Source organism: Nymphalis io, chromosome 6 (assembly GCF_905147045.1).
Source record: "Nymphalis io chromosome 6, ilAglIoxx1.1, whole genome shotgun sequence".
In the NCBI taxonomy this organism is placed as follows: Eukaryota; Metazoa; Arthropoda; class Insecta; order Lepidoptera; family Nymphalidae; genus Nymphalis; species Nymphalis io.
The window spans coordinates 5,912,594-5,924,749 of NC_065893.1; the positions used below are offsets into that span (position 1 = coordinate 5,912,594).

Here is a 12,156-nt window from a genome sequence, read left to right on the forward strand (position 1 = left end):
GATTAGCTTGTGGAAAATTTTATCTATAAATAAAATTCGTTGTTGTGTGTTGTTTCATTTAGCTAAAATAAGTGTATTTTGTTGTACATTTATAATTACCTTATAAAATTATTAGAAATATAATCGCTATAGACAGGTATTGAGTTAGCAACTATTTATGTAAAAATAATACGTATGTGATATAGAATTCGTAAATTTATTTTGCTGTCGTTAAACATACAAAGTAGTGTATTAAATATTACGTTTCATTTATGTTAGAAATAAGGTAATAAGCATGTGATAGGAATCAATATGCATATATTGTTTTACAATTTAATCTTGAAGCTTACAATTTGAATACGTTTGCATGACTTTGACTTTTATGAAAATGAACATAAAATCTTTAATAATGACAACTTCAACTGTACATTGGCCTTCTAATTAGTTCCATGCCACCGGTGCCTCCGTTTAGTCGTTTCATGAGCAAATCACATTACAAAGAAAAACATTTTGTACTTTACAACTGTTGGCCCTGGCTTTAATGGAGTAATTTTATGTTGCCAACCAGGTGGAAATTTATTAATCTATTAAACTAATAGTTTGGGAAAATATTAATTAGATAGGGGTACATACCTAATTTGTCTAAAAATTCCGCTTCTTTTGTCGTGTTTCTGTGATAAATGCATACCCTATATAAACTAAATTGCTTTGTAATTGGAATGGTATTATAACTATAATTTTAAATACAAATCAATAGAATATGACGATTTATTCGTAAATATATTTATACTTTAGGGGATAATTATATAATATTTTTTACGATAAAAGTTCAACACTTCAATGGTACACGAATTGGCTCGCAAAATACGTTGGTTGATCGTTATCATTATACTAATGCCGCTTAGGGAAATGAAAATGTAAATATTATTATTATTATGATTGACATTGTCTAGATCTGTAAAATATTCCGGGTGCTAATTTCTTACGTAGTGGATGGACCTTCAAAGTTGACTCTGAACCGGAACAAATATAGCGTTGACGGGTATCACGATCGAAGTCGTATCGTCGATTGTTAATATTTATAACTACACTATTGTTCATAGAAATAGTTCTATCGGCAAGGAACTTAATAATATTTCTTGATTCTGATTAGTTTGATTCTGATTAGATTAGTCTTATATGCCCCGCGTCCTCTTTAACAAATTATTAATTTATTATACATTGTCTTCGTGAGCAGCCTAAAACATTCGCAAATGTGTCGCATGACAGCATAATAAATATTATAATATGTCGAGAATGATAGTGATATACGTGTATTTTATTTCTTTACATTTTTTATCTATCAATTAGCAAAACAAGTTGCGGCCTTGTTTGCTAAATATAGAAATAATAACATTTGTTAAAAACTACTCTGCAGTGCTTTTCGGATTCAGAATTTAATTTTCTTTGACGCAAAACCAACAAATGTCATGAATGTGAGAGATTTCGCTCCACAAATAAGAACTTAATGCGACCAATCGAACCTTAACATAGCTATGAATCATCTTGACAAAACAACCTTTTATGTGAATATTACTCCAATCGGTCTCGTCCTTTAGAAGTTACACGATCACTAAGAAATGCACGAGCATATAAGTATTTATGGATATTTTGTACATAATCGCATAAAGGTGTACATTGTGTTGTATGCTGCATCTATTCGTTGCAGTATTCCTATACAATAAAAGAAATCTAAAAGGTGTCAATTTTTATTAATAATATTAAATCTAAATACACCTTTAAACTATTACAAAAATAAAAAATTAAATAGATAAAATTCAAGACAACGTAAGTGTTCTATAATTATTATCTAAACAATAATTTGTACATATTTGTGGGCTTTTATAAATTATAAATGTTTTTTTTTTTTCTTAACAATAATAATGTTATTTACAATTTACAGAACTCAACTACACATCAGATAAATTATTAAATTAAAGTATCAAAATATATGAATATATTAGATATGTAAAAAAATTGAAGTAATATGTCATGCACTAGAGACATGTGACCTTTACACCTGCCGCATGATTCATAACTGCTGGTTCAAGTTCAACAAATAAATGGTTCGTTCAATAGAAACCTTCCTGTTTATCCTTACGGGCATGGGCCGTAACTGGCGTGTCAAATAAACACGATTATAGTACTTATTAACAAGGACATTAAAGCTAGAAATCGAACAAAACGGACTACAATCACGATATGGGACCTTGTCGTATGCTTCTCATGCTAGTCACGTATCGAATTATACCAATCAACGAATTATTCTTTTCTACACGCATCAAAAAATGGCTCATAAAAAAAATTATATTTTTTTAGAAAATATATGTTATTATAAAAGTATGTAAATAAAGTGTCAATCAATCAATCAATCAACAGCCAATCGTTGTCCACTGCTGAACATAGGCCTCTCCCAAGGTGCGCCAAAGCTCCCTGTCCTCCGCCTTCCGCATCCAGTTGGTGCCCGCCACCTTCTTAAGGTCGTCGGTCCACCTGGCTGGAGGGCGCCCTACGCTGCGCTTGCCAATTCGCGGTCTCCACTCTAGGACTCGTCTGCTCCAACGGCCATCGGTCCTACGACATACGTGACCAGCCCACTGCCACTTCAGCCTGCTAATTTTGCAAGCTATGTCGGTGACTCCGGTTCTTTTCCGGAAAGTGTAAATATACTTAATCATTCATCACTTTGAAAAAGAATTTAAGAAATTTTCTTGAAAAAAGGTGTTTTGATAACTTAAAAACATTCATTAAATGTTATATTATAATTAAGTCATTAATGTTAAATTACTGAATTTAGTTATATTGAGGAAGTGACTGCTTAGTTAGCTTAGTCGAGACGAAGTCAAGGAAAAGCCGAATTATTTTAACAAGATTAAAATAACGCGGAAGTCCGTACATAAGCGATAACACTAAGTGGAAATTTCCTTGCAGTGTCAGTTCTGAGATTACAAACAATTTCTAATCCATCACGACTTGTTAACTTGTGTAAAACGTTAATAGCACAAATAGGGTGTGTGTACACTCTCCACTCAAGATATGAAAAAGTAATAAACGGACAAAGAGTTGCAATACAGTCTACTTTGTTGATTTAAATTGAGACATTAATGTATTTGCATGATGTCTTTGTAAATAACCAATATGAAGATTAATTTCGATCATTCATCGATGAAGAACCTTTTGTAAAAGTGGAATGTTTTATTCTTATTTTTTTGACAAATATTGTTTAGCATTTTGCTTTGTTGATTTAAGTTATTCAAATAAAACAATAAAGGGATGTTTTATTTGCCTTATAGCTTTCTACATACGAAACATTTCATAAACAAAGCCAATATAATTCTGATTATAAAATTATACGTAAAGCCGCGGAAAATTCTCAACTATTCAATTAAAGAGGACTCTTTCATCTTTAAAACCGGAAAACAAAACACATATTTGACGATCGAATATCTGATGTGTGGGTGGTATCTACCCAGACGGGCTTGCACAAGGACCTATCAAAAAATACGGGTGGTTGAATTTTTCAAGCTAAAATGTATTTAATAAAAATAATATTAAAATCTCTTCAAATTAGACGATGATATCGAGTCATATATATTTTTATTCAGCCTCTTGCCGTCCACGGCCGGACTAAAGCCGACTAAAGACATAAAACGCCAACCATCCCGATCTTGAGCCACCTTTTATAAATCGTCGGTTCAACTTGCCACAGGGCGTCCTACACTACGTTTGCCGAGTCTTATATAGTTTTTATTATTACAGTCTTAGACGCCGGTTTTTAAAAAATGTAAATATATTATGGGTCTTATCAAAAAATCATATGTGAACTCCTAAAAAGGAGTTTAAATTTGAATAAAATAAATATTAAATACTTTGATAAGAATATTTTAAATTTACTTGACATTTGTGTTTTCTTAAGGTATGTAAAGTTGCTGTAAATGAGTTATAATAAGTAAAAATACCCATACTTATTATTTATAATTAAAAATATATAATAATTTGCTTATTATTAATTATGATTAAATTTTAACGCCCTATAAATAATACAAGTTTTTAGCGCAAAAACTTTGTCTTTGGTTTAACTTAAGTTATTTAAGTGATTAACGTTTTAAGATAATTCTTGTTTTATGCGAACCTTCTCCTCAAAAGGGAGAGGAGGCCTTAGCCCAGCAGTGGGACATTAACAGGCTGTTACTGTATGCGAAGTTAAATTAAAGTATACTTAATTTTTCAACGTCAACGGTCAAAACGGTCAACGGCGAAAATCCACTTCTTCAAAAATTGAATAACTTTTTAATATAATTATTTTTTTGCTATGCAGTGTAATATTTACTAACTACTCATTAATTCTACTTCTCTCAATTCATTATGAGACTGATCACAAGCGGCTAATATTTTTATAATCTAAGTCGTGTAACGGAAGTAAGTGTTACTTACCTACTGTCAAGTCAATATACACGTATTCACTATTTGTAACGAACTTTTATTCTAAAATTATATTATATTCGACTTAATACTATAAGTTATTCGCAATCTTTAAGGTTCTTGGTGAAATGGGAGAGGCTATGACGCATAAAGTCAAGGCTGTGCGTTAAATGGGATTGAGGGTGGTGCCATTACTTAACCTATTATTTTTAGGACGTGAAAATGGAACAAGGTGAAAAAATCTAATTTTCTTTTGGTTTTTTAATAAACTAATGAAAGATAAATTGACGTTGCAGCTATTCATGACTTAAATTAAAATGAATCTCTATTCAAAATAATATTATTAACATATTTCTAAATTGTATTGTATTGCGGGTTCAAACGCGGACCAGCCAATTGAGTTTTCAAGCGCTTAATTTGTGTTTATAATTCCTCTCGTGTTCGGCGGTGAAAATAATATTAACATATTTCTAAATTGTAAGATATCAACGTATAAATTTATAAATGACATCTTAGTATTATAAGTCTTTTAATCTCTTCGTAATTTTCTTATAAAAATAAGACGCAAATATACTATATGCCAGGAAACTAAAACTTGTGAATTCTAAACTGCGACATTAAATGACGTACTGAATTTGCTAAATAATAGCTCTACTGCTCCTGCTAAACTATAAGTGATAACGTACTTCTCCATATTATTTCATCCGGCATTATCTTCTCTCGGTTGTATTGACAAGGTTACTGCGTCGCTCTCGATTGCGATCGTAAACATTTAATTCGTACAAGGCTAAAGAAGTCAAGCGCTGTTTATAGCTAAAGCCTCTTTCATCTGTAACGAATTAGGAAAATCTAAGAACGTTGTTGTAGTTTGAAACATAAGGTCGAAAAATGTTAAGTATGTGAAAATTGCGTTATCGCATAGTTCAATGCACACGTTAAGTAATTCTAATTGATTGAGCTAAATACCGTTTACGATTAGAATTACCCACATACATATTACATTAATTTTAAGTAATAATTTTTTTACGTTAAAAATGTACCTATATAGATATAGACTTAAGTATCCACCTTTTTATTTTATAGGAATTATTTGTTAAAAATATAGGTTAAAAAACGGCTTATCGCGTTGATCAAAGTATTATACATTTTTCTACACAATTACTAATTTTACCAAAATCAAGACAAGTGAATTATAAAGAAATGTTTTTGTATTATTTGCTTTTGATTGACTGGATTCATATAAATCGTTTTTAGAACTATTAACTTGAAAACAATATGTAAAATGTTGACGTACTTAACAAAAAGGAGAAATAATGAATATGTTGAATAAATGAATTTTGTGTATGAGTGGTACCCAAGGTCTAAAATTACAGTAATGCACAAGAGAAAGACGAATGTATTCACAGAATGTGGAAGTAGGCAACGACCTCGCTTCCAATGACATAATTAGTGTAAGTTGATGTACGACACATATGCGATATATATTTTAATTTTTTAGTTTGTTTTATTAAACTCACCAGTTTTTAAAATTATCTGTGTCCAATATATGATGAATAAGAAAATTTAGCTCTTTCGTATGGCTTTATTTTAAGGAAGAGAATACTCTTGAAAATAGTGTTTCTTGACCATAATAAAAAGTTATGCATTTTTTTGTTTTTAATTAAAATTTTGAGTCTTCTTACAAACTTGAAAACTTTATGTAACGTAGTCGGTTTTTTTAGTGATTTTTGTACTGGAATGATTTTAAAAAGTGTATTTTATTTTTGCTTCTTACAAATATTCTTACAAAATTCTAAATAATAAAACCGTTGTTATTTTATTGGACTCGATTTTAACAATTTGATAGCGAACACAAGACGCTCAATCATTGATTATAAACATGTTTTATCACGTACGTACTCGTATGAAGATGTACTTTACTACTTTCCTTTGTACTGGTGTTAAGAGCCTCTTTATAAAACAATAGTTTTTTTATATTTGGTTCAGGGTGCAGGTTTATAAACCTACAAGTATATTCGTAGTGGAATGTTTTGTAGCTTATCTAACGGATTTTAGAATAATTATATATTTTTATATTATACATTTAATATTATCCAAGTAAATTTTATCTATTAAAAATAATGTTGTGCGTTCACGCATCCGATTGAGATAATTTTTTTACAGTTGTTATTGACACTTGCTGTAATCTAATCGATTATTGCGGGTTCAAACCCGGACCAGCCAATTGAGTTTTCAAGTGCTTAATTTGTGTTTATAATTCCTCTCGTGCTCGGCGGTAAAAAGAAACATCGTAAAGAAACAACACAAGCTATTACTTTACATTACGTTTTATATTTATGATTACCGCTCCGCCCGTAAAATTGTGACTTAAAATAATAAGTCTTTAATCTCCTCACAGAGAATGCAAAAAAAAAATTTCAAACCAAATTGTTAGTGTTTTAACTTAATCTTATTAACTCTCAATAATATATATATACAAATTTGAAAATAAAATAAGAGTCTTCGAATATACTCTTACTCTAAAATGAGAATCTAATAGTACATGACACACTATTAGAACATCTTACTTTGATACTTCTATATCTAGCTATCTGGATGCTCTAGTGGCTACCTTATAAGGCATTTTAGATCCACAGAACCTGGGGATAAGTTCTTAGTAGAACCCAGGCGTTTGGAAGTAGGCCAAGTTTAGACTTCCGTGCTTTTGCAAGTCATTGGTTCAGCGCCAGAACGCGTCTTTCGAGTTATAAAAAAAGTGAGTTTGCATTTGTGTTGGTGCAAATGATTGTGCATTTTAATATACCCTGCGCAAAGGGCTAACAGGCTTTGAAAATAGCAACTACCAAAACGTTAGTTAATTTATGTTTTTCAAAATCATTTGACACGCAAAAATTTATTAAATTATCAAACGAGTAAATAAGCTTACAATAATTATTTCCGCGTACTTGTCTTAGTTACCAAGTAATTAACGAAGTATGGTGACCGAACTATTTCATTTATTAAGTTACATACCTGACGATTAGTTTAAGTATGCTAGTTGTAGATACAATATTCTATTCTATTACTGTAAATGCTTGTGACAATCCTATAATGAGTTTCATTTTTATTTAAATGAGAACATCTGAATTGCACATTTTGTAAGGAATTGTTAATTCTAATATCTTAAGCTGTATTGTACAATATTCCTTGGAAAGTTTCAAACAATCAATACATGTGCAACGAGTGTGATACGTGAAGTAAAATAAATGTTTCATTCATGTTATGCTACAAATGATCAAATGATATCACGATTTTATTGCTATATGTGTGCTATAATTAATAGCCTTAAATAGTTGATTTGAATTTAGAACAGAACTGAAACAGTTTTTGTTTTAATTAAAATAAAAAGTTGATTTAGAACAGGATCAATAAACTCATTTTATTATATGGCATGTAACACCTTCATTAGGTTTATATCACGTCTCTATCTATCGTCTAAATCCACGATATGAGTGGTCTTCCCGAAACATGTCAAGCATTCCTCGACAAATAAAGTAAGTGTATCATTCGTTTATTATGTATTTAGTCGGCTCAGTGTGTTTTAAAAGCACCGCGTGAAAAGGGATTCGGCAGGACTTGCTGTCGGAGCTTGCTTTCGGTTGTCTAAGAATGTTTATTTAGGTCGGTCGGTTTTTGCCTCCGCTAAACGCTAATAACATGCTCTAGTTGGCTGTTACAAAACGGGTGAAGGCAGGGTAGCTCTATTGTATTCGGCTAAAACTGGGATAGTTAATATCAACTTACCGGTGTCAGCAGGAATAACATCTGTTGTCAGCTGAACGGCAACTGACACCTCATACGTATCGACCTCCAGTTTTCTTTACCACTAATTGAACTATCACAGAACTCACAGGCGCACTGTCATCACAACCACTTTGTTTACAATTCGTTGTTCGCTTTTTTATTTACACTTTTTTGATCGGCAACGAACAGAACAGTTTTTATGTTGGAACTTAATTTTCCTCTTCCGACAATTTAAATGCTGTTAAAAACATTGTCAAATCAGAGATTAAATACTAGCTGCTTTTAGTATATGAATAAAATTTATATCCTAAAAAAGCAGATAATAGAGACATTTATTTCAAAATATATCAAGCCTTCTTAGTATTTTTTATTTTATTTCACGGATGTTCTTTTATGCAAATGACATGACTTATTCTTTAACTACTAATTTTTGAAAATGATTAATTATTTAAACAAAACATTTAGGTAATTATTGATAATGAAAATGAAAATGAAATAAGAAGGAAATAATGAGAATGAAATAAGAAGGTTTGTTTTATACTAAATTGTTTTATCTAAGGTATTCTAAAAAATATGATATTTTTATTTTTAAGCGTTACGGAATGTTGTTTTTATTTAAAGTTACAGTTAGTGATTGATTTTAATTGCAATCATATACTTTTTCATCCTCGTGATTTGATGTCACATGATTGCTCTTAATATCACATTATTTTTTACTATGTCAAACGACAAATTAACTTGATTAGAAGTAATTTAATGTTTATGAATATATATTAAATGAAATTAATGCGATTTTATGACACACCGATTAACAAAACGATTTAAAAATTTAAAGATTATTTGTTAATTAGACATATCGAATCGATTATATTATATAGAATTATATTATATATTATATAGAATCAATTCTGAGAATGTGGCATATAATCTACGAATGCCTTTTAATCTTTATTCCTCGTAAAAACGTTATGACTTAACGGCTTATTATTTTCAAGTTCACATCATCAATAACTAATGCACCGAGCCGCGAACGCACCGACAGCACGTGACCGGCAGAAAATCATTGTCGTTCTCTCCTTGATGTGATAGAAAAAGTATAAAACTTCTATTCGTTATATGAATCATGGAATATTATCCTTAATAAGCGGAGCAAGGATAAGTTCGTTCTGCTTCAAACCGACATTCGTTTCACATACTTAAACCAGCTCGAATATATTCTATGCGACAGGCTAATTGAATCGTTATTTCCGCTATTTTTATCGCGTTTTGCACTATTTATGTCTTATTCGCCACTTCACTAGCATCTCCATAACAATGATCTTAGAAAAATAATTTTAAATTACGTGGTTTTCGCATTTATTTAAATTTGTATGAATATTTATGAAGTCGAACAAGCTACAGCCACAGACACGGAAATCTCAAATACGAAAAACTGAAACGCACGACATATCGCTACGTCTTTCGCGGGAACGAGCGAGGCAATGTCAAGAGCATCCGATACTGAGAGCGCGATAAGGGCTTTGTTTTATCACTTTCTTCGCTATTGCATAGAATTTACGTCTCATTCTAGATCAATGTAAAAAGTTAAGCAAACAATATGACACAAAACGTATACTATTGCCGATAAATTAGTAAGTACCTGAGTAGTTACGACCGCGCGTGCGGTTTGCGCGGTGTTCGTCACACGAATGCCGCCTTGCGTCTCGACTATTGTTTACAACACTAATTACATTTTCGTTTCGATCAAGTTTACCGGTCTAAGGCTGTGACGGAAAATCTGGCTAGTGTCCAATATACGTCACATGTCATATGGGAACTACTGACAAGCGATACTGGCAAACTGAACAATTTCGTATAATTATGTTAGTGACATGGTTTTGAGGATCAATTAATTCTGGTTATGCCTTAACTACCTTATTTAATCTTTTCTACAATTAACATGTTAATAAATTCTTATAAAAAAAATTATGCCAAGATAGCAAACAAAAAACACATTAATCTAACTGAAAGGTCACGGTTACAGACCAGGGCAGGCATTATTGAGTATTTTCATGTGAAAATAAATTTGTATTTAGCAATCATCACGTGTTTATTGAAGAAGGAAAAAATGACATGCGTTCATTAATCGCAGCGCATTATTACAGCCTAGTATTACCTTTTCCTTAACAAGTAAAGAGGCTTTTGTCTAGGTTGTTTCTTAATGTCATATTAAGTAAGTGCTCTTAACATAATAGATATAATAAGCAGCAAGCTTTTTTTGATAAAATTGACAAGGTGTAATGGAGACGTAAAATATTGAAGTAAAATATTTATTAGATTGAGTTCAGTTGGCATTTTCAGCTTATTTCGATATCATATCTTGCGAGCATGTACTCGTATATAAGATTCAAAACTTTGCTAAAATAAAAAGGTTTGACACATAAAAAACATGTATTTCTCAAAAATAAAAATTTATACGTATCGCCCAATGATAAAAATACGACAAATGCTATAAAATTCATCGAATCATATTGTTTGAAAAATAAAAATCAACGTGACAGACTAATACTATCTTCGTCATTCGCTTGCCCTTATCAAGTTAATTGTAGTCAAAGCAGTTTAGAAAATATTTAGTCGTAATATATTGTTTAACAACAATATAATTAATAAGACATATACTTATTGCTATTTGACAGAATTCAATGGCTCCAGATTAAGGTGTTAGTAGTTCTCTAACCCCTTATTATTGACAAAAAATAAGGCTACATATAGTCAAACGTTACGTAGAATAATGTGGACTATTTCTATATTAACTTGTCATTTGTTTATTTTAAACAACCTAAGTCGTGATAAGTTAATCTTAGAATTTTATTGAATGTTTGAAGTTTAAATAAAATTAAAGCTTATTAGCAGGTTTGCACGTCTTTAAGATCTAACCACATAACAAATATAGGAACTACGACCGGCATGTTCACTTTATATCTTTCTATTACGTTAATATAAAACAATATATTATAACACATTACATTAACTTTACACAGTCTGCAACAGAAGATGGATTGAGAGCGAAAGAAGCTTACTCCACTAGCGTATTGTGTAAGTTATTATGTTTTTACACGATAATTTAAAAACTAAAATAAAGTAAAATGTCAGTGTTTTCTTTTCTGAATTATTGTAGTTTTTTTTTTGTATCAAGTAACAAGGCAGTTTAATATTCAGCTACATTCAATAGATAAGCTATATATTAAAAATAGACATATCATTCAACGTGCGTATGTGGAATGGACATTTTTATATATTGACCTTTTTTCTATAAAAAAAAAAAAATGAATTAGAATTTTTATTTGGTGATGAACTTTTCAACATAAACAATTATAATTATTGACTTATGTGAATAAATCTACTTAAGCATTAACCAGTATTCATTAAGCGTATGTTTGGAAGTATTCCTTATGACTAATAGTGAACAATTGAGTCACAGACATCAACACTCATTCGCTTTTAATAGGACAAGAGTAATTTAGTCGATGGACGCAAAGAGAAATGCAGGCGTTTCATTATTTATAAATCATAAGGAATGACGTGAGTGAGTCATTGACGTGATTTTGTTAAATTAGAAAAAAATTACACTTCTTAAATAATAAATTGTTTAATATATTCCACGCGGTCACGATTTGTACAGTACAGCTTCAATGTAAATAGTTCTGTAATAAAATATGAAAATAAAAATACTAAATTGTGGCTTCAGATTATAATGAATAGATTTGTAAAGTAATATATTAAAGAAATATTGTTGAAAGTTATTTATTACTAAATACCATTATAAATTTGTATGCTAACAAATAAGTTATAGCTAATAACTCGGCTTAGACTTTGTTAGTATCAGTATCGGACACGTCAAAGTAAGCAAAACGAGCCTAAAATTTGATAAGTTTTTGGTACCTATTAACGATT

At 30.6% G+C, this 12,156-nt stretch overlaps 1 protein-coding gene across 3 annotated transcripts in view; it reads right to left on the minus strand.

Moving 5' to 3' along the window:
- Nucleotides 1-12,156, minus strand: part of LOC126769039 (uncharacterized) — a 166,283-nt gene that overhangs the window by 99,275 nt on the left and 54,852 nt on the right. The window contains exons 1-2 of one of the 3 annotated variants that reach the window (XM_050487582.1): nt 9,863-9,929; nt 8,224-8,461 (exon numbers count right to left, since the gene is read on the minus strand). The exons of the other annotated variants lie outside the window; for them this stretch is intronic. The gene's annotated coding sequence lies outside the window, so the exon portion shown is untranslated. Of the gene's footprint in view, nt 1-8,223; nt 8,462-9,862; nt 9,930-12,156 lie in introns of those variants that run through there. 3 annotated transcript variants of the gene reach the window in all.